Source organism: Falco cherrug, chromosome 13 (genome assembly GCF_023634085.1).
Source record: "Falco cherrug isolate bFalChe1 chromosome 13, bFalChe1.pri, whole genome shotgun sequence".
Lineage (NCBI taxonomy): Eukaryota > Metazoa > Chordata > Aves > Falconiformes > Falconidae > Falco > Falco cherrug.
The window spans coordinates 4,597,393-4,619,987 of NC_073709.1; the positions used below are offsets into that span (position 1 = coordinate 4,597,393).

General features: G+C 41.5%; 1 protein-coding gene across 7 annotated transcripts in view; it reads left to right on the forward strand.

Annotated features, from left to right (window-relative positions):
• CCDC85A (coiled-coil domain containing 85A) overlaps positions 1-22,595 on the forward strand; it is a 196,397-nt gene that overhangs the window by 148,311 nt on the left and 25,491 nt on the right. For all 7 annotated transcript variants that reach the window (XR_008734850.1, XR_008734848.1, XR_008734847.1 and 4 more), the window contains 6 exons: positions 332-411; positions 2,763-2,823; positions 3,969-4,141; positions 4,415-4,507; positions 6,301-6,493; positions 10,756-10,884. The gene's annotated coding sequence lies outside the window, so the exon portion shown is untranslated. The remainder of the gene's footprint in view (positions 1-331; positions 412-2,762; positions 2,824-3,968; positions 4,142-4,414; positions 4,508-6,300; positions 6,494-10,755; positions 10,885-22,595) is intronic.

The following is a 22,595-nucleotide window of genomic DNA, read 5'->3' on the forward strand; positions in this document are numbered from 1 at the left end:
TGAGGAATTAGCCTCTAAGTTGCAGAGTAAAATGCTTTAAACTCTTTTTGATGTGCAGTACACGTAGGGAAAAGGAAATATTTTAAACAAGATAAGCTGTTAAGTGTTATTTAAATGATCTCAGAAAAATCCATGGCTTCTGTAAAGAAGAATGAAAGCTCCAGCACAGTTAAATACAAGCGCTGGTGAACGTTGCAAGAGTGAGTATCACTTACTGTAAATATTATAGCTTCTTCTAACAGCACGAGATGGTTTATGTGTCTTTCATCCCTGCAGATGTACTTTAACACGTTAAAAGGTCAAATTTGCTTTTTTGTTTGTCATTATGTAGATCCTTGCAGTTGTTTTGTAAATGCAACTATCTAAATAATTCATAAGAGCGGAGACGCCAGCTGTCGGTGCCACAACCAGGTAACTCCTAATTCATGACCATCTCTGTCTTGAAGACCACAAAGGATGTAGCTGTGCACTAACTATGCCAAATTGTGGTATGTTGCTGGAGGCTTGTTTGAATTTCAGGGTAAATCTGGCAGTTGCAGACAAGAATAAAATAGGCAGAGAGAAAATATTGATCAAAGGGAATTTTCCCCTTGACATAACTTGGAAAGTGCACCTTAGGTGCTTAATTAGGATCAAACCAGGCAGAAACTATATTGGAAAAAAATTGACAGTATATCTAAAAATAGAAAGACCGTGCCTCTTGTAGGAGCAAGTGTGGGGTTGTCAGGCATAGCAAAAATCAATCCTGTAATAAGATAGACTGATGGCATATCAGAATAGCTGCAGTTATTCTCTGCCTCACGTGGAACCTGACAGTCAGCACGTATTTGTGTCAGCCATTCCCCAAGTTACAAACATTTTTGGCTGAAGTGACTGTATTTTTGAGGAGGAGCTTGGCCTCCTCCTCAGGCAGGATGTTAAAGCAGCTGGGAGTCACCCCCTGTCCCTGTCCCGGTATTGTCCTTGGAGGAGCTGTTGTGGCGGAAAGCGTGTTTGCTGGAAATCCATCTTGAAAGTTAGGAGCTACCTGGAGCTGCCTGTTCAAGGGATTTGGACTTATCTCCTCAAGCACAATCGGGCAACAAAAATCTGCCAAATCAGAAATTCTGGAGGTCAGTGGCAGTCTTTCACTGTCTTTACAGGAAGGCCTATATGCTCTTCAGCTGGAAGATCTTCATCTTAACTCACTGAAAGAAATAATATTGCTGTGTGAGCTGACTGACTGGGGCTTATCAGTCTGTCTTTGATTTTTTTCCTGCTCTCTCAAGTCTGTGCAGGTGTAACTATAAAGGAATCTGGAATAGCAATAGGAACAATGTAAATTCTATTTTTTACCTCTCTGAATAACAGGGAAAATGTAATTTCCAGCTGCCAGGACTGATTAGCACAGTTTGACTGCAAACTTATAGCAGCTGTTGTTTTTTGTGTACTTTGTGTCTATTTGCATACAGATTTGACAATGTAATTGTCTACTGACATAAAGCACATTGAAGGGAAAAAAGTGAGTAAATCCAGAGAAAAAAAGGAGTTCTTACAATCTGCTTCTGTATTCCAAACAAAATTTAAAAATCTACCATTTTGTAGCAGAAGTTGACTTTTTATTCCATAAAGCATACATGGCCAGCTTAGAAGCCTTGGAGCCAAATTTAGTCTCGTAGCGTAGACCCAAAGTGAACCCATGGCACTGACTTAAGGTCAGATCACTTGTAATTCAAGATTTAACAATTTGCTTTACATAGTAAGTAATATTCTCCAGGTAAGGAAAACATGAAGAAAATGGATGTCACTGCATCTACTGTTAGCATGTTTGATTTAGAAATCTGTAACAACTTTCCACATTGCGTGAGCTGACCCATCCTGCGTTGAGATGACCCATATGAGGCTCAGAACAAGCAGGGCTCTGACGGTGGGTGGCAGCCCATCTCTGCTAGCACTGGAAAGGGAGCATATTGCAATACTGACTGCAGTGGAATCAGGACTTACGGCAATCACGACTGTGTGTGAAAACTTTCCTCTCCCTGTCTGCCCTACTTTTCTGTTTCATCATAATTCAAAAGCTTCAGCATCAGGCTGATTTTGGAGGGATTTTGCAGCCAAGGAACTAACTGTGTGTGATAGGAAAATGTGCTGTGGAGAGGAAAAGCTGTTTTTCTTGAAATTTTAAGTTGTGATTTCTGTTAGAATCATAGTATTAGCCTGGGATTAAGTGGAAAGCAATAGGTTAGCAATCATCTTTTGGAAAGACTAACAAATCTGAAAGGCAACTTTTTTTTTTTTTTTTTTTTTTTTTTTTTTCCTGCTTCATTTAAGGCTACCTGATTTAGAATTAAAAAAAACCCCACACCCGTGAAAAATCATCATCCTTTCTGGTACATGTCTCATTTCCCTTTTTTTCTTATGCAAACAGTTTGGTGCTGAAAATGTCTCCCGTGAAGCCTGGTACTGTTTGTTATGGTTAATGACAAGGTTCATGTAAGCTGGTGATCCTGGAAAGCAGATTTTGCAGGAGCACTGGTGCGGTCCCATCCCTGCGGAGGTCGATGAGAACAGGCTGAGGCAAGGTCGGGGTCAGCTGGTGGGTGTGTGCTGCCCAGGGGGAGCAGAAGTAATTCGTGAAACTGTGTCCAGTGCTGTTAACAACAGCTTTCCATATGTACAATTAAAGTAGCGAGAATCAAATTTAAAGATGAATTAGATGCTTTGAATGTGTCTCTTATTATAAACTAATGACCCGTCTGTTCCTTGGCTAACACCCTGTCAAGCATTTTGACCAGTGGCCTCACAGAGATGCCAATATGAATCAGCAGAATCTCTTCAACCGGAGTGAGTATTGGAAATGGTTTCTTTTCCTGTGTTTCCCATTCATTTTAAATATCACTCCCATCACACTAGAGATGTCAAATAAATGACAGGCAGGAGATGAAAATGAAAAACAAAGCCAGATGAGGAGTAAGTGTTAATTAAAACAGGACTTGGAATAAACAGAAAGTTCTCTTTACATATCTGTTGCATATAAACCTTTGTTTATGACCCATTTTGATTTTCTTTACATGGCGATTTGTAATGATTTCTAGTAGCTATTAAGTGTCTGAAATGTAATCTGTCTGTGATAAAACTTGGTCGCTTGTTGTAAGTCACGGACGGCACTGCTATGCTGCGCAGCGTCAATATTCTGAACACAGAAACTTGACATTAACAAATGTATGCTGAAAATTATGGCTTATGACTTGGAAATAAGTGTGTCATACAATACCTATCTGTTGACAATCATGGGAATGAAAGTAACCAATGCCTCAAAAGCCACATTTCTTGTCCTTTGAATTAGCTAGCAGCTTTTGTAAGTGGTTGCCAGTCTTTTCTTTTAGGAAAAAGAAACCACGTTAATACTTACAGTATTGCTTGGGGGAAAAAACAACTGGTTGCCGAGTAGAATTTGATCCCAAATTGATAAGACTTTTAAGTTTCTGTGTGTACAAACATACATACACGTTTGTGTACATAGAGATACAGCTGTAGATATTTTGGTGTGATGTGCAAATGTATGTATAAATAGCTATATATGTGTGTGTTTGTGTGTATTATGTCTGTATACACCTACCTCCAGGATGCATTCCTATTTATCATATAAATATTTAATAGAAAGTGTTATGCAATTTCACATCAGTCTAGAAGCCTCCTTTGATCTGAGATAGTTACTGCCAGTTGTTGCAAATTATTTTGGAAGCTTTGTGAGTTGTGCATATCAAGCTATGGTAACTCCAGCTTATATCATTAAAATGTTTAAGCCCTCAAGATCTGTTAGGCTGCTGTTTTGTTTTGGTTTCCACAAATTAAATCCCCCTTGAAAAAACTAATTTAGCAACCGAAGTGGATCATCGTAAAGAGCATTAAGACCGTAAGTGGTAATAGCAAACAATAATGTAAAAATTTAGTCACCAGTTTCCCTTATGATTTGTTTTATTTTACAGCTTCTGCATAACTTCATCTCACTCGACACGCAGCCTTGTGAAGGACCAGATCTACTTCCTTGCTGGCATCCACTGTGGGAGCAGCATTGATGGGGAAGAAAAAACTTATCATCATCCACCAATGACTCTTCAGTGAAAGGTGCTGGCTGGAGTCTCCCGGCAAGTGGCTTCTGGTGAGAATAATTCCCCACACCATCTGGGCTTCAAGTGGAGATCCAAACCCAAATTACAGCAACTATGAAGTGTGCTATCTATAGTTTATCTTCAGTTTTACAGCTAGTGCAGTGGTTGAACAGCAAGTTGGGAGCTAGAATATAAATATTGGCTTTTTCTTCCTGGAACACACATGTGCTTTGATAGAGTAATTTATTTTTAGAGGATTAGAGTTTGACATATTATTTTAAAAAGGAGTGAACTGACTGAATGATTTCCTTTCTCCCATGTAGGAAGGCCTCAGGGTACCAATTCTGGGCTGAACACAGTGCTCCAGTAAGCAGCATCCCACCACAGGTGTGTCTGGAGTGAAAAGCCTTACCCAGGTAGGAAAAACCCCTAAAGCTCATACCAAGGTTAGGAAAGGGAGGGAGACATTAGTGTATCATTCCAATTTTACATGAGGTTTAGCTAGGACAGGAGCAGGAAGCAGCCAAACAAGTATGAAACGGTGTAAGAACATTTCCTAATCAAAATATCTAGGATTTGGAGTAAAAATATTGCAGGTGTTCACCAAAAAATCTTTACCAAGCAAGCCTCCGAAGTGTTTGTTGGGTGGAGTTACCAGAATTACATCCTCTGGCGTTCTCAGTATTGGTGAGACTGAGATGAAGGTGTGTGAGGTTCTCAACAGGGAAATTCCCAGGGTATTTACAAGCCCATCTAATTTTTGAGCATTTCTATTTGCATATTTTTTGGAAAGTTGTTGGTGATACCCAAAATGTTGCATTGACTCTTTACTTGCATAATAACAACATTGCACAAATGAGGTAAGTCCAGAAGAACACATTAATTTCCCATTCACTGTGATTGATCTGCCCGAAGTGGATGAACTGAAGAGTTAAGGTGGGAGGTTTTAGTAAATATTAGAAACATTAAAGTGAAGAAATAACTTTTTCTGTAACACAAGCTCAGTACGTCGTGTCAGAATGACAGAAATCAGGGGAATGAATACAGTGGGTTTTTCTTCTTTGAAATAGCCAGTCATCAGTGGCAGTACTGCATTCATAACTCCCAGGCACAGATCATTTAAAAAATTAATCTTCCTTTAGATGTGTTGTAACATCAAACGCTTTGGTTACTTCCATCCTGATAATCTCAATCCAAAAATTAGAACATGGCGCTTCCAACATACCTGAGATTATCTCAGCCTGTTTGAACTGGTGAAACTTTCAAGCAGAGTTTTGGCCCCATTTTTCACCTGCTCTGGGGTCCTGCTTTGGGTTCTGGTGCAGGTGATTTTTACTATCAAAGGAAAGGAAAACACATTTGTTTGGCAAACTGTGACAGAGAACAGACTCACTGTTTCCTGTCTCTGAAATAGAGACCTGAACGGGACGAACGTGTCCCTTCATTGCCTTTACCCAGGGATGAGTGACAGTAAGGTAGATGCAAGGTAGGTGAAAGCAAATTTAACTGATCCCAAATATCAGCTGTCATTTCTGCAGCAGCTTGGAAATTCAGATCTACCTTGATTTGTTCATTTATACAAAATAAAAATTGTGAACTCGGCCTCAACCCAACACAATTCTAAAAACACTCACTTGGGTTTTTGCTTAGAAAGCCCTGTGTATAATTTTGAACTTGGGCTATTTTCCACTCCCTTTCCTGTAATCCTTCTTCTAGATGATGCCTGTTAAACTGATGAAGGTCCTCAGCTGTAATGACTGCCTTGCTGAAAAGGAAAATTTTCTCCTATTACTTGCAATGGGGGATTCAGTTGTCACCTGTGAGTCACGGTCAGTGCAGCCTTCCCTCTTTGCAGCCCCCTTGTTCTGGTGGGCAGCATCTAGCACCTCTTCATTACATTTTATTATATTTTGCTGTGCTCTGTGGAGCCCACTTTAGGAGGTGTGGCCCTAGTTTCTTTAATGGATCTAAATTTTCATTATATTGCAAAAAGTTGCATACAATTTTCACAGCATTTCAATGCAGTCTTAATTGGATGTGCAAAACGCAAGTGTAATTACAGTTGTGAAGGAAGCACCACACAAATAGTCTGGCTATTTAGGGGCATAATTATCCAGATTGCATTCACAGAAATAGTAGTTATATCTACAAATCAGTCCAAATGCTTTCTAAATAGTTTCTTCTAGTCCTAACCTTTTTTGTTATGTAGCCACAATGAAGAACACCTTGACTGGCATACACGGATCCAGCCTGCCTTGCTGAGACACTGTGTGGGGAACTGAGAAGCATCACACGCTCTTCTGAGACACACAAAAAAAGACTGAAAATGCACCAAAACCTTTTTTGTGTGAAGACTTGGAGAAGATCTTCTGTGACTGCAGGAGGCCCCCGTTTGGATGGAGGTATGAGGGGGTGGCACAGGGGTGTGGGGAGGGAGCTATGGGATGGATGTACCTGGTGACGCAAGGCAATGGAGGTTTTTAGATCCATTCAATTTTCCTGAATTGATGGAAATGACAATTCAAAGATAAGGCATGGTCTGCTTACAACTTTTCTTTAAGTTTTAATTACATCTTCTTTTATAAGTAAGTACACTAAAACATTCACACAATATTAGAGTATTTTCAAACTTCTCTTTTGAAAGCTCTAGACCAAAGAGTATAATTTGAATATAATTTCTACTACAGGACACAATAAAAAAGATAAATGTATATTTAAATTGCTTGACTAGGTCCTTTTCATAACACACCTCACACCAAAAAAGGACTATTTTATTTAAAGAAGAGAAAAAAGGATCCAATAAACTCCAGAGTAAATACTAAACACAGACTGACAGGGCAGACGTGAGCTTATCAATGGAAAACCACAGATGTCCTCCTGGCGCTGCTCAAACAAGTCTCCCCTAGACCTGTATGCAGCCAGTGCTTCACACAAGGGTTTTAATGGCAAAAAGATGAAAACTCTTCAAGGCTTTGGGATATTAAGGGATTATATGGTTGGATTTTGCCAGTATTGGTAGCTGAGGGAAGAAGGGCTGGAAATGATGTTGAGGAAAAAATAATAAAAAAAAAAAGGTCGGAGACATTAAAAGAAGATGTAAAATATGGATGGGGGGGCGGAAATAAAAGAGAAAAGTGTAAAAAGGGTGCTTACAGGAAAAGATTGGTCAGAAGGGGCCAGAGGGCTCTGGGTGTATGGCTGCGGGTAGGAATGTGCACACACCTGTGTGTTTTACTTGTCTTGTTAGTTAAATGACAGCCCAGCTTTTATGTTAAGACCATAAACAGAAAAATTAACCCTGGAAGAAGACATTTTGGAGCACTGGAAATATCTTAGTCGGTAGTGTTTTAACTCGAAATACGTATAAGAATTGTGGTGACATTGTTAGTGTTGTCATTCAATCTGTTACTCTGAAATCTTCGCTCATTTCCACTGACGGATTGATGGTGCGCCTCTCGGGCCTTGTGCAAGGAAGGGCACACCGCCACAGCTGTGCTAAGTATCTGTGTTTTCTGTTTGTGGAAGCCTTAGCTAGAACATTATCAGACAGTACTAAAAACAGGAGGAAAAGAACATTCCTGACTGTAATTAATGTTCATCAGTTTAAACAGAAGATGGAATAACTGTGAGTTGTAAGAACGGTTTGAATATGTCTATTTTCTCATGTTTATTTTCTGTGGGCCTTATTCTGATATGGAAGTGGTGCAAATTAATTCATTCCAACAGCCAGATTTATAAGAATAGTACAATTAGGTGAAGGCCTTCTGATAGCCAAAGAAGTGTTAAAACCTTCAGAGAATAACTAAATGATCCATTATGTTTTGGCAACTGCAAACTCATTTCCTACCTGCTGTTCATTTTGTGGTCGCTATGAACCAATTATTTCAGATAATGGGGGAAACAGTCCCTTTATGAGAATCCGTCAAGAAATCATTATTCCTCTAGACGCTATGTACTGTTTTTAAAACAGAATTTGAGCGTATGGAGTCAAAAATATTTTCTTGCTTTGCTTAGCCTCTTTTTGGAGGGGTAGGGGAGGGAGGAAGGGGCTGGAGGGCTGTCACCATGTTCTCCAGAATCTTTATCAACCAGTTGTCTTGTCTACAACAGGGTAGGTGGGGGTGTAGTACAGCATACAACACCTTGTACTGCCCCCAGCCACAGGTTACATAGCGCAGCCGAGAGCCTGAAAGTGCCGACACCAGAACAGCAGCTCTGCTCCTCAGCAGCAGCTTGGGCTGTTGCATATGATATATATATTTATCCATCTAACTATCTGTCTATAACGCCTATTATCCATCATCTATTTATAAAATATGCCCTGCTGCCTTGCACACAGCAGATATTTGTTGTTACTGCTGCATGCTGGAAAAAAAATAAATACCTCGCTTTGAAGACCAGATATAGGAAACCTATCAAGTCTAAATTGCTATGAAGGAAGGTGAAACCACACTGTGCTCCAGCCCAGGCATGATTCAGCTGGGCGAGCTGGATTATCACCTAAATGACAAGGTCACCGTGGAACCAATGCTGTAATATTTCTTTTGCTACACTATGCTGTAATATTTTTTTGAATTGTTAGTTTATTGCGATGGATATCTCCTGATTTAAGATCAGCAAGCTACGTGGCAGAAATAACTGGTCATGTGTATGGGGTGCATGGGACAGAACGTGGGCACCCCCTGCTTCCTAGCCGAACTCCCACTCTAACTTTGAATACCACTTCTTATCAGCTTTATTTTGCAAACAAGATACTAACAAAAATATTCTGGATACATTTTCTTTCTATAAACCTCTAACTCTTATTGACTTTTCTCCTTAAGTCCAATTGATTTCTTTAAGTCAAAATATGTCCCTGGCAATGTGGTGGCTAAGGGTAACGTGGATCCCATGCCATTTGTTAGCAGTGTCTCCTGTGTGTGGAGCTGATCATTAAAACTTGTGGTTATAGGATGAGGTGACAGTACAGAAAAAGCAGTGATAGTTATCTTTTCCTTGTCTCCTTAACATAGCCAAAGAATAAGGAAGGTAGGAAATTTTTGCCTCAAAACAAAAGTAGACTCTTACATAAAAAAGTTGTACAGATTAAAGCTCCCACTCCTATTAGCTGCTGCTTCAAGAAGGCTCTGCACATTGCTGTAAAAATCACAGACAATCTCCTCATTATTGCTGTTTCTGATTTTTGTTGCTGTAGCTGCCTCTGCCAGAGGTCAGCTGTAGCTCCTTTGCATTAAGCACTGTATGAGCACAGAAATGAGTATTTTTCCCCAGTGTCCTCATCGAGGGGTAAAACAAGTGAGAAGGCAAACCAACCCCAAACTTACAGCTGGGCTCTGGTTTACCCATAAGGGAGTTCCCATTCGAACTGCATCCATCCCCTGGGTGTGAAATAGAGTTGTGGATGGGAGAAAGGTCAAAAGCCCATGTTGGTGCAGCTGGGCACTAGAACTGGAGAGATGCTTATGCAAAACCAGTGAGAGTGCCACCAGGTTTGTCCTCTCTGCTCTTGAATTTGTTCTTTTGTGCTGTTTTCTTTCTTTCTCTCAGGCTTTAAGTTGAAGGAGCTGCATGCTTTAATGCTTGTTTGCCCAAGATCCAATACTTTCTAGGGCCAATTCTCCAAACATCCCTCTCTCACACTTCCAGGGAAGACAAAGCTTGCCCCAGGCTGAGTTGCCAAGGTGGATCTGGTACCCTCCTGCTCTCAGATGAGTGCATGCAGTGAATAATTCCTGACCTTTTTTTCCTGTACCTCAGCACAGGGATGAACACACTGGTTTGCCTCCTGGAGAGACTTCTTGCTAAACTACACTAAAACATGACCAGAATAAATGATTACAGGCCTCCCTGTGCCACCAAGGACTTCAATCAGTACAAAGTGGCACTGCCAGAAAGCTTCCTGATGGTAAATCAAGGCAATGCAGCAATTCAGTCACCACCGCTGTTATTAACTGAAAGCTCACTGGGGTTGTGGGTTTTTGTAGGCTACTGCTTCATGAGTCTTCTATTTTAACAGCCCCAGAAGTCAGCTGTGCCCTGGGGCGGTGGCGAAGGGAGGGTAGGAGCTGACCTCTGGATGCGTGCAAGATATCAGGTATAGCTGAACAAAACACTGTGGTTTTGAGACCTTGGGATTTAACTTTGAACGTGATTAAGGGTCTGCTTCATGCTGGTGCAAACCCTGAATAAAAGCGAGGGTAGTGTAAAGCCTCTGCAGAGTCACATGGGAAACCAAATAATTATACAGCAAGAAATGTGCTGGAATACCTTTTTTCCAGACAAATCCACTGCTCAGCATAAATAGCTCTAATAATACTCAGAACAGGATTATGTTGTCTGCCATCCTGGAAGAAATGCAACAGCCAGGCTAAGACACAAAAAAAAAAAAAAAAAAAAAAAAGAGAAAATGCCGACCACATGCCTTCCCCAAAATATTCTCTCAGAAAAGGCAACACACTCAGGCACGTGCCACAGCAAGCAGCCCACCAATGGCAATGCATAACCCTCTAAAGGTTCCTTGTACTTAAGGAAACAGGGTTCCAAATATTTTCCAAAATAATGGGTTTGTGCAGGTAAAGATACAATATTTCCTGAAGAAATAGGCTACAGTTCTAAATGAAGCATATTTTGTTGAATTTGTTTAATTTTTTTATTTTTATTTTAGGGTACCAGCAAGTTCTACCTGCAGAAGCAGGTATGGAACCCAAGAGGGCCGAGGCCTGTATGTCACCAGTGCTCTGGGACACATTTAGCACAAGATTTTCAGCATTTTCAAGCTGTGAACGCAGTCCAGGTCAGTAACAAAAGCTTCTCAAAGCTCTCACCAAATCAAGGTGCTGGGAGTGCCACCTGAGAGCAGACATCAGAAACATTCATTTTCAGTCCAGCACAGAACAAACCCAAGGTGCTGGCACCAGCAATACCTGCAAAACAAAAACGGTCCTTTCTGGTCCTAGTGTGTAGTCCCTTAGGGGCACGGATGGGTGCTTCCCCCTTTTCATGGTGCAAGTTGATTTTTGTGTCAATTCTTTAGAAGTGCTAAATTCTGCTGTTGGCACAGCAAGGAGAGCAGCATAATTTCCCAGGCCATCTTAGCCCTGAACTGTTACCTGGAGTGCTGGGGCTAATGAAACATCTGGCGCACAAATGCCTTACCCTGAGGCCGGGCAGTGCCTACAGACTGGAAGTGTCCTCACCAGCTGGCTCCTACCAGCTGGCTGCCCTTTCCCGGCAGAAGAAACTATGTTTAGCACTAAGAGGCAAACATATGGATTGGCCACTGCACTGCTGTATCCTAAAGCAAGGGCAGAAACTGTCTATAAATGCTTCAAGTTATCAGTCAGGGTGAGCTGAAAGGGAAAAAAAAAAAAAAAGTTTCTTTCGAAAGCAGTGCAGAACAGACGGTGTAGCTCGCACTGCTTCAGCTGTGAGGTAAGTTGCACTGGGCCCTACATCACCTCTGAATAAGTGGTAGTGTCCAGCTTGCCTAAATACTTCCATTTTGGGAAAAAATACTGCTCTTGGTCTGTTGGGGCCTCACAGAGGGGCTGCCAGCAGCGCTGGCTCGCAGAGATGCACACACTGACTTCAGTCAGTGGTATTACACCATCTCTGAGTTTGGCCTTTGCTTCCAGGACTTCGTATGGCAGCATCTCTTTGTTTCAGAAAGAGCATTCCTCATAAATCAGTTCTCTCCTAAAGGACCCAGGAAAAATACAATATTATCTCAATTAAACAAAAGTGGTTTTCTGCAGATCTATCACTCCAAATGGAACAGATCAATGTACGTCCTGTAATTCAGAAAAGGCATTCAAACCTGTTTCATCTAGATTCAAACCCTATTCCTCCTGCCAGTGTCATTTTCAATTTATGGCTGGGGAAAAGCAGGAGGGGTGTGTGTGTGTTGCAATTAACTATTACTGACTGGTTACCCACGTTCTTTTCTCCTTGTTTATCTCACACGAACGATGTTAGGGATCTGATGCAAACAGATCCATTCCAGAAACGCTGGAATGCTGCAGAAAACAGTGGGGTGTTGATAAATGCCCAGGTTGGTTTTTTTTTTTTTTTTTCCTTCTTCGTAAGTCAGGCTGGTACGAAGATGGAAGAAGGAAAAGATAAACATATAGAACATGATTTCAGAGAGCAGGTGGATGGATAATTCTCAACACAGATTGTAAACCCCTGTGCCATTTTAATGTGTCATTATAGTAATGGGAGATTTATGCTAGCACTACTTGCTGCTTTTTTGCCAAAAGCACACATTGCCTAAATTGAGACTATTGATGTAGTGCTCTCATCATTTAAGGTGCATTAGAGACACTGTAAGAGGAGAAATGTGGAGAGGGACGTTGGGATGCTATTAGTGAGTTGCATATGAAATTAAATGGGAAATGAGCAAAAGGCCATCTCATTGTAGCACAAAACTTCTGTCTCTGCATGAAAATAAAATCCTTCTTACTCCATTTGCACTTTGTATGTTGGTAATTTGCACAGCACTGACTGGTATTACTCATTCGGCATGGCTAATATTATTTAGAGCATTTTGAAAAAGGCAATTTAATTGCCTGAAGATGCCATAATCCCTCTACTAAACATCCCCTAAATGGAGACCCAAACAGCATGAACAGTGCAATATTCTGGTGATGGCCTGTGCCATCAGCTTTGTCCAGGAAAACTTCATATTTATATATTTTTTATAGATATATTTAACGTAAAATTTATATATACATAAATACAAAGACGGATGAAAGTAAGGTAGGACAGATGGAAAGATGAATGGAGGAGACTGAAAGACAGACAAAGGCTGAAGGAAGAACAAACAGAAGGTAGGTTGGAAGAACAGAGAGATGGAAAGAAGGACAGATGGGATGGATGGATGGATGAAGAAGGACAGAAGGATGCATGGAGGTATTGATGGATGCGAGGATGGAAGGAAGGACAGAAAAAATGGAAGTAATACTGGTAGAAGAGAGGAACAGAAGGGTGGGCTGGAAGGAAAAGGAAGGGAGGATAGAGAGGAGAGGATAGAAGGAAGAATTGAAGGGCAGAAAAAAGGAAGGACAGAAGGAGGGAAGAACAGAAAAGGACATCAAGTATGGACAGAAAGAGGGAAGGCAGAATATGTGGAAGGACAGATGGGAAGATGGATTAAAAGATGGAAGAGGAGATAGGATGGAAGGAAGGACAGTGATGGAAAGACAGACAAATGGGAGGAAGGACAGTGATGGAAAGACAGACAAATGGGAGGAAGGACAGAGGGAGGGAACAATGGAAGGTTGGAAGGAGGGACAGGAGGAGGAAAGGGAGGATGGAGGGTGGAGGGAAGGACAGAAAAATGGAAGGCGAGTACAACAGAAGGAAAGGACAGATTGAAGGAAGGATTGAAGCAAGGAAGGCCAGATGAAATGAAAGGCATGTACAAAAGGAATTAAGGACGGGTGGAAGGACAGAATAGATGGATGGAAGGGTGGAAAGAGTGGAGCAAAGATGGAAGGAGGGAAGGATGGATGGACAGGAGGGAAGGAAGAAGGAAGGACAGGTAGAAGAACAGAAGGAGGGATGAAAGGATGGCTGGAAGCAGGGAAGAAAGGAAAGAAAAATAGGAAAAGAAAAATGAAAGAAGGGGAGATGAAGACTGCTGTTCAGTGGGTTTGTCAGCCCTGTACGTCCTGCATCCCTCCAGTCTAATGACAGCATGGGAGACACTCTAGTTACAAGTGACCTAAGAGGAGCATGTGTTTTGAGCAGGCAAGAGGAATAATTTGAACTTCTCTATCTTCACAAATGTTCTCACAAATTAACAAAGCCACAGCGTTAATGGGAAGGCTGTACAACGTGTTTCAACACTGAGTAGTTTCAGTACTGTCTCTGTCATATGACACGCATTTCCTCTTGTATAGCACTACACAAAAACGGGATCAGGAGAGAACAAGCCAGAAAAAGAATTTGCTGTCGGTGCCACAAGCATTACTTTCCCCCAACAAAACCAGAACTTCGGCAATCATTGTAACGTGTCAAAGCCACTCCTGAGAGCTGGTGTCAGAGCCATACAGGCAAATTTTGCAAAGGAAAATTTGAACCTGGCCTAAACAACTTGAATATGCTTTTTAAATATACATTGCAATTCATCCGAGGGATGGTCTAGCGAGAGCAAGAATGACCTAGCTGCTTCAGCACTGAACCTGGCTCTGGAGGGCTGGGTTTAGTTCACAGCTCTGCCACAGGCTAAAATATTGGACATGATGCGTGCCCTCTTTTTCCTTCTGTAACAAGAGATTATTACTGCAGTACTTCACACTGGTGAGAAAAGACAGAATTCATTAACCTCTGAGTGTTCTCAGATACTCTGATCACAAAGGTCACATATAAATTACAGTATAAATGTAACTAGCTATTTTAGTGGGTTAGTCTAGGAGTTACCACACCATGAAACATTCATATTAAAATGAGCAGCTAGCAGTAGATCTGGTATTAGTACCGAAACTAAAACACACACCCCCCACAAGCTCCTTCATTTAACATTTGCTTGTGTGTATTTGTTTACATCAAAGATGCGTTGTAGTTTTAAGTCGTGATCCATAGTTCTCTATGATCACAATTTATTGTGATTTTAATCACACCCAGTTTCTGCAGAGATTTTGCTACCTGTCAACACACACAACAGAAAAGTGCTTTTGAAACCGCACGCCAAGTTTGCAGTTGTCAGAAACCAGCCTACCTGCTGAAGTGGGAAGTGTACCGTGTTACCTTACGGGGGGCATTTGTCCCCCTGGAAGTACACAGAGATACTGATCCACAGATCCCTCTAGCAACAGTTTTGCAGCGGTTCCCTCTACGCAGGCATTTAAGCAGACTAGCTCGGGGCAAATGTCAGTACTGACTCAGGCTCAAGTGTTTCAAACACTAAAAGGTGAACCTACCTTTTCCACGCCAGCATAGTTTCTCTCCACTCTCCCTTCTCTTTAAATACGGAATGTTGAAATCCAAAACTCTTAATCTAATTAAATCTTGAACTGTGGTTAGCTCATTTCTATCTCTGCTTTACATTTTATAGTTAGGCAATTTCTGTGAATGGGTCAAATCAAACTCTGAAGCAGCATGCGGTGTGTCCAAACATGAAACAGAATTATCTCCATTTTGATTTCGAGTACCGCAGAGAGAGAAAAGGCAAGGAAAGTGCTAGCATTAAAGAATGCTTTTTTAAACATTTTTTATTGCAATAATGATTTTTTTTTTTTCTCCCAGTAATGACCTTCCTTCCAGTTCTGTCTTTTTTCTGTGCTGTTGTTTGAAAAAAGTCAGAATGAGCCCCTAAACAAAAAAAATAAATCAAGAAAACGCAGATTTCTGGAAGGATGGTCCTCGACCTGTTCCTGCTGATTGCCCTGCCTTGTGCCCAGAGCAGTGGCTATTACAACCTTCAACTGCCTGCAGAAGTTTACACTGAATCAAACATAATAATATACTTTTTGCATAGAACTATCATCCTTCACTGAAGAAAAACATAGTAGCGCTCCCCAAAGTCTGGAGAAGTTCTACGACTTTCTGAGCACTGCATGAAAAATCTGAAAAGATTTACAAGGGAAAATTTTATTTCTGTCTGCAGAGCTGTAAAAGGCATACATGTTCAATTTCACACACATCTGCACTCCCTCGGGTTAAACGCCTCCATGTTCTTGTCCTGATCTCATGACAACCACTAGCCACTCTCCTCATGAAGTTCCATGTGACGTGCAGTACGTTTAGCCACATTTGTTTTTTTCCAGTAGATGATTTTCCAATTAAAGCAAATTAAGTCTCTAACCTGACCTCATTGTTGCCATTTCTTGTGATTTTTAATGTCTTGCAATTTTACTTTCTCACTGAAAGCACCATCCATGGGATCGCACATCATGGGCTTGCAGAGCAATTCCATTTTTATTAAAAAGAAAATCTTTGAAGATATCATGCAAAGATTGAAATGATGAATGTGAAAAGCTAAACGTCCCTACAGTTACTGTTTCCTAAAGCCTCATGAGCTTTTCATGCTTCAATCATGATGATAATGATTATTTAATGCTTGGAAGAGGGTGATGAAGACATCAAGCCAGACCCTAGTTCTAAGGATTTCTATATCCAAAACACAGAAGGGAAGTACTTTTCTACCTGGTTTTTAAACTGGTTTTGGTGTATTTTGGGGTGGGGAAGTATTTTTAACCAAAACTCTTCCGCTCTAACTATTCAACTAACAATTTAACGACCATTCCATTTCCCAAGGGGAAAAAAAAGACCACAGAGGAAAGAAGGCAAATTAAAGACTTATTCTGGCGATAGGTGCTACAGCATGAGCACTTGGGGCTAGAATTCCCTGCCCACGTGTCCCAGCGCAGTTGCTCAGCCATTGGTTCGCCTGTTCTCCCCGAATTGGGGAAGAGTTAGAGAATGAAACACAGGTGCTGCCAAAGGCACAGCGAGCAGCACCTTGCAATCGTATAGAATGGTTGTGATTGACTTCAATAGCAGCAGCAAACGCATCCATAGTACTTAACTGTGCAATACGTACCTCATGGCAGTGAAAACAGCACATAGAATTCAATGAGTTCAATGGGAAGAACAAAAAAACACATGTAAAAGAGATTTGACCAAAAGTTTCTCACTGGTCTCGCTCTAAAGCACTTTTTAATCTCAAATAAGTAACCACTATCCACCTGCTTACAACTAAAATTCTCAGTGATACACAGACCGCAGACTAGAAGTTGCCAAGGGAACTGCATTCACTTCTGATGCTACGTGTTGATTATTGCAATCTGCTTATTTTTCTCCACCCACATATACCTTAAAATTAGTATTGCCCTTCATGGTCTAATTACCACGGTGGCATTGCTGTTCAGGACATGCAAATGAACTTGCTAACTGAATCGAAGCTTAAGCCGCTCTCATTTTCAAAGCAAGACATCAAAAAAAATCTTCAGAATTACTTTGTTGGTAGGTTACTTCAAATTCCTTTTTTTTCCACACTGATAGCAAAAATATTCAATGGCAGCTCTAGCTGAGATGCATAAATACAGCATTCCTTGCCTGTGCTTGCTCTGCAAAGCTGAAAGTATAGAAGGAAACATTTTGAAAGCTATTCCCCTTGCTGTTTTCCCAACTCATGAGTCTCAACATATTGGGTACTGGCTACACCATCCCAGTCCCTTTAAATTCAGTGGGAGATTTTATTGTATTGACCTCAGTAAAGCTGGGATTTCAACTGCATGTTAGGGAGGTCACCAGCTCCCTCTTTAAAGTCAACCAGAGCTGGATTATGTTGTCCCTGCACGGTCGAACTGGTGAGATGCCTTCAGTCTGTGCTAGCCGGAGTGACAGCTTATGCTTTTGGCCAGGTCTCCAGGCTACACAAATTACAACTGCTCCCGAGTTCGTACATGGACAGCTTTTGAATCTGGAGTTTTACTGAATATTATGAAAAGATTTCAAGATTTAATCTTAGTCCAGATTTATTTTCCTGCCCAGCTTGGTCATAGGACTGTGCATCATTTGCAGAGAGATTCAAAGCGATGACATTCAGATGAGATAGTCAAATGAGCTAGCACAGCTGAGAGTGATTATTTTTCCCATTAGTGTAGTAGTCAGAATAGTTTTGTTGATGCCTATGTGCGTTTTCATTTCTCCACTTGTTTTCCAAACGATACAAGAAACATACCACATGACAGAACGATGGAGGAAATTAAATTAATAGAAAATGAGAAGCATGAGCTATTTTACCACAAGGAGGAGACCAGCTTGCATTTATCTTAACTACAACTTAGAGAGTTTTAAATATACAAAATCCTCCCCCCCCAGCTCAAAAAATCAATAGTGGCCCAGAAATAAGTCCAGGGTAACCTGTCTGAAAGGCACTCCAAATATACTCAAAAGCAAGATAGAGGACACAAAATGAAAGGCCGTGGGAGCAGGGGCTGACAGGACTTGGGTACATTTGGGACCTCCTCCTCTTTGCATTTTAAAGCAGAAAGATACAGAGATACCCACCTGTGTCCGTAAGAACACAAGTCTGTGTCTCGCCTTCACCAGGGCGCATGGCAGCCGTCCCCCTGGCTTTACTGGAACAGGACAAACGAGATGCAAGGAAAGTACTTTTTTCTGATGGGCTGCTGGTGGGAAAAGGATCCACACTGCTGAGAATGTATTGTACGTCTGATAATAGTGATCAATAGCTGTTGAGAGCACTCAGAGAAACAGCTTAAACCCAGTCTCACGCTGGCGCAGTATGCAGCCAGACAAACAGCATGCCTGCCCACCTCCAAAACCAGTGCGTGCACACACAGGTAGATCGGGGGGGGGGGGGGGGGAATAAAAAAATTCTTTTCCCCCTCAGTTCCTCCCTGGTTAAAAAATGGCTCAACCCAAAAATGAAATTATATCACGTAGCTCGAATTCTGCTGTCCTATCCAGGATCATGAGTCACAAACCTGGAAAAAAGCAGCATGATCATTTTGGGAACATGAGTGGTGAAGCAAAGGAACCATCCCTTCGTTTGGCCCGCAGAAATAAATATTGGCAGAAAAAAATAACTGAACGTGGTGGCGCAGTCTGTCCTGGAGGTGCATTTCCCACGGTCCCACCGAGCCTCTGGGTAGATATCGAGGAATAGTGGCAGGTGCGTGCAGGTCATCTGACCTGCTAGAACGAAGCTGGAGAGCTACACAAGGATTGGAAAATTGAATTCTGTAACAGGAAGGCAGAGCTGACTAATGTAGATAGTTTTGTGGAACTCAGATAGGTCATTGGATTTTAAGTGGTTTTAAAAATTGACTGTTAGCAGGTGATCAGTGCACAGTTCTCAGTTTGATTAGCTAGCTGGAGAGCTGACAGGTTTTAATACAGATATTCTTATACTTCTGTTTTTTTCCTACAGCTGCTTAAATTTAACTAAAATGACTGAAGCCTACTTGTTCCAGCCTGCAGGAGTAACTTTTTTAAAGTGATTTATATAAGTAGAAGTATATATAAGTATGTAAGGCTCTATATAAGTAGAGCCACATATCAAATTTCTTACCTCTATACACACCGCTAACCCTCTCAGGAGGCTAGTTAGCATGGGGAGAGAAATAAGCAGTGGATCCAGCCTGTGAAGTCAGTGAGGTGCTGCCAGTGGTTTTGACAGGACTCCTGCAAGAGGTGCGGGGTGAAGAGAGGTGTCAGGGGCTGCAGCAGGGCTGACCTGCTCTCAGGAGGCGATGCTTGTCGAGGTCACTCACCTGAGCAGGACAGCGGTAACTGAAGGTATGAAGTGTCTAAATCACATAATGCAATAGGGTGACAGGAGATGAATAAGTATTACAAATCAGATCTGTTCCCCGTCCCCTTTGCAGCAGTGAAAAGTACAAATTCATTTAAGTCAGAAGAACGGTGTGGTGATCAATATTCTGAGGTGTTTTCAAAATTAAATCTTTGTTTCACAGACTTTCTACTCCTGAACTGGGGGTTCTCTGGTCCTCTTCAGAAATCGGAGTAATTCTATCCCAAGCAAAGAACCTACCCCCAGCCTCTATTTAATCTCATAGGAAGCTATTAATCAGTGCTATCTGTAAGCTCCTATGAGCTTACGCTGTCACCCCTCTAGTACCCTTCTAGAAAATGCTGGAAAGCACGTCTACACGTATCCTTCAAAACTCAAACCTAATGGTCGATTAAAAAAAGAAAAACAGAGGAGTTTTCAGACAAAGGAAGAACATCTTTGTTGACAGCAATAAAATGTAACTTGTCACCAGAGTTGATATGTTGTATTAATGGCTCTTTTGTGAAAACACAGAGCTGAACATTATAAATATTGATGTGAGCACACTGCTGCTGGAAGTGTGTGATAGATGAAACTTTTTAAGGTGAATACAAAATTGTCTTCAGTGTTTCTCCAACTTTAAGTTAAAATATCCCCGTTTAGTTGGAAGCCATTACATTTACCGCCAGGAACAATTGTTTCTGCTGATGCAGCAGACAGAGCAGGGAAAAATATTCCTGCCTCCATGTGCTAGCCACAGCTGCCAGCAGCCATAAGGAACGCAACCAAGGGACAGCGCTCCAAATGAGCTGGAGTGCTAACACGTGTTGTAGTGTGTTTGGGCTTTTTTTATTTTTTGGTACAGAACTGTCTTGATGTTCACAGTGACAGCTTGGTTGCCGTGGTTACTTGTGAGCCAGCCTCTACCTTAATCTGAGGAGCCAGGGTACGTTTTCTCTTCTGTACTGGTGATTTCCACGTGGGCATTCCTTAAACTCAGCCGTGACTGTGGGATCAAGTGTCACAAATCAGCATCCAACTCAGTACGTGTTTACAGGGAAAAGGGTCTAACAGTATTCCTGATACTTCCACAGAAAAAATACAGAAAAAACCCAATCACCCTACCCTTACCAGCATTTAAAAGTTGCTTAGAAATTTTCTATGTAGTAAATACTAAATTAATTATTTTAAGGCAGGCGAGGCTAGATGGACTCTCTTTGATGTAAAGACTGAGGTCTCCCGCAAGAGCTCCCAAGCCTACACACCACTTCCCGCGCCCATCCAGCGGCTGCTGCCCTGTTCAGGGGGCTGAACCTGGTCTGCCCCAGCACATGCGCTGGGGTGACAGGTAAATAGGGCTTGCTGAAAAAAACTCATGTGCCAAAAAAAGGCAAGTCAATTTAAATGCAGAAGAGAGGGTGCTAAAACGGTAAGGTGTCCACAAATAGCACCAGTTGCTGCCATAAAGGGACTAAAAAAAAAAAAAAAAAAAAAAAAAAAAAAAGAGTAGTTTTAGATAGGATGTAAAGCAACGAGGGATTTTCAACAACCCCTAGAGCAGGGACTGCATTAAGACATAGTAAGGGAGTCGTCCTCCTACAGCCCTGTATGGGCACAAACCTCTGTGAAACTGTCACAAGCAAACCACCCCCATGCCCCAGAAACCCCCACCCAACCTCAAACATTTGCAATACTCTCAAAGAACAGGGGGAAGAAACAATTTTCTACTCACTTTGCAGATAGGAACCACGGTACAGACAGCTGGTCATGGCTCACCTCTTTCTGACACCACCACGGTCTGTCCAGCACACCACAAATACCCCGAGGTGACTGGCGGGGACCAGAGACGTACAGCACCGTCCAGCGAAGCTGCAGCACTGTGGCAGTGGCAGACAGAATGCCCCAATATGACTTGCATTAGTTCTGTCATTCATGGAAAAGAAAAGAAAATCAAAATAACCCAAGGACGTGAATATGTGACTTAAACCTACAGGAAATTCTACAAAGCTGATGAGTAGTTTTGACCTGTCCCACTGCACTGAAATACAGTAGAATCTGATGATCACAAGCAATTTCAGACCACGATTACTGTTTTTAAACAGATGAACTCCAGCTCGTAATTCAGCAATAGTAACACACTGTTTGGAAAAGGTAAAAAGCACAATGATAAATGTCAGGTGCCAGTTCTCAGCTTGCAAATGGGACACTGAAAGATGAAGTGATTTGGCCAAGGCCATAAAGGAATTTGTAACAGACCTGGAGGCTGAGACCACAGGATACAATTGCTTTGCTGATACTTGAGCTGCAAGAGCAAAAGCTCCACCTGAAGTGACTTGGAGAAGAGGACAAATAGCAGATCTGCAGCGGAACAAGCACACATGGAAAATAAATGGCAAAGTAGCTTTTGGAAGTATTTATAACTCGAGAAAGAAGAGCAACATGTTTCAGATGTTGATGGGCATCAGCTTTTTACAGGGGATTGCTCAAGAATTTCTGAGCAATCCATATTAGGGAGTCCAGCTAGCAGAAATAACAGATCATATAGATTGAACAGGCTTGGTGTGTGAGGGGATTGGACACCCAAACAAAAGGAAAAATGCAGAACCTAAGCCACAAGTACTTGACAGACAGGGAGATTGTGTGTAAATCATTTTAGCTTTTCTACATTTAGGACAGGGGAATGTGAAGAAGTTAAATAATAGCTATTCCTTCTCATGCTTTAGCTATAGTAACTCACATGATTTATGCTTAAAGTTAATGTAATACTATATGTTATACAGCATATATATGACATGGGAGACACATGAACAAATAAACACTTACCTACATCACAGAAGAATTTAGAGACTGTGACCAAGATTACAAACCACGGTCTAGAGCATTCCAGGTTTGCAACAAGAAAGACTATAAACTGGTGTCAGGCAGGTTTAACAGAGCCAGTGCCATGATTTCACTGAAATCTAGAACATGGTCTTCCCTCTGGGGAAAGCATATTTAGAATATTGGGAGGCAAAATCCAACCCTAGTGAAAAATCCAGTTATTTTATCCTCTCTGTGGGTAGTAGAAAATGTTTGTTGGCTAAGATGGGTGAATTAACCTAAGAATCTGCTATTAATTACTAGTATAAATGTCAAAGTTTTATTTAACTGCAAGACACAAGTAAAAAAACCCCAGCATTTACAGAACAGCAGCTGTGAAGAACAAGGCCCTGCAGGTCCAGAAAAACATGGGTTTTCTG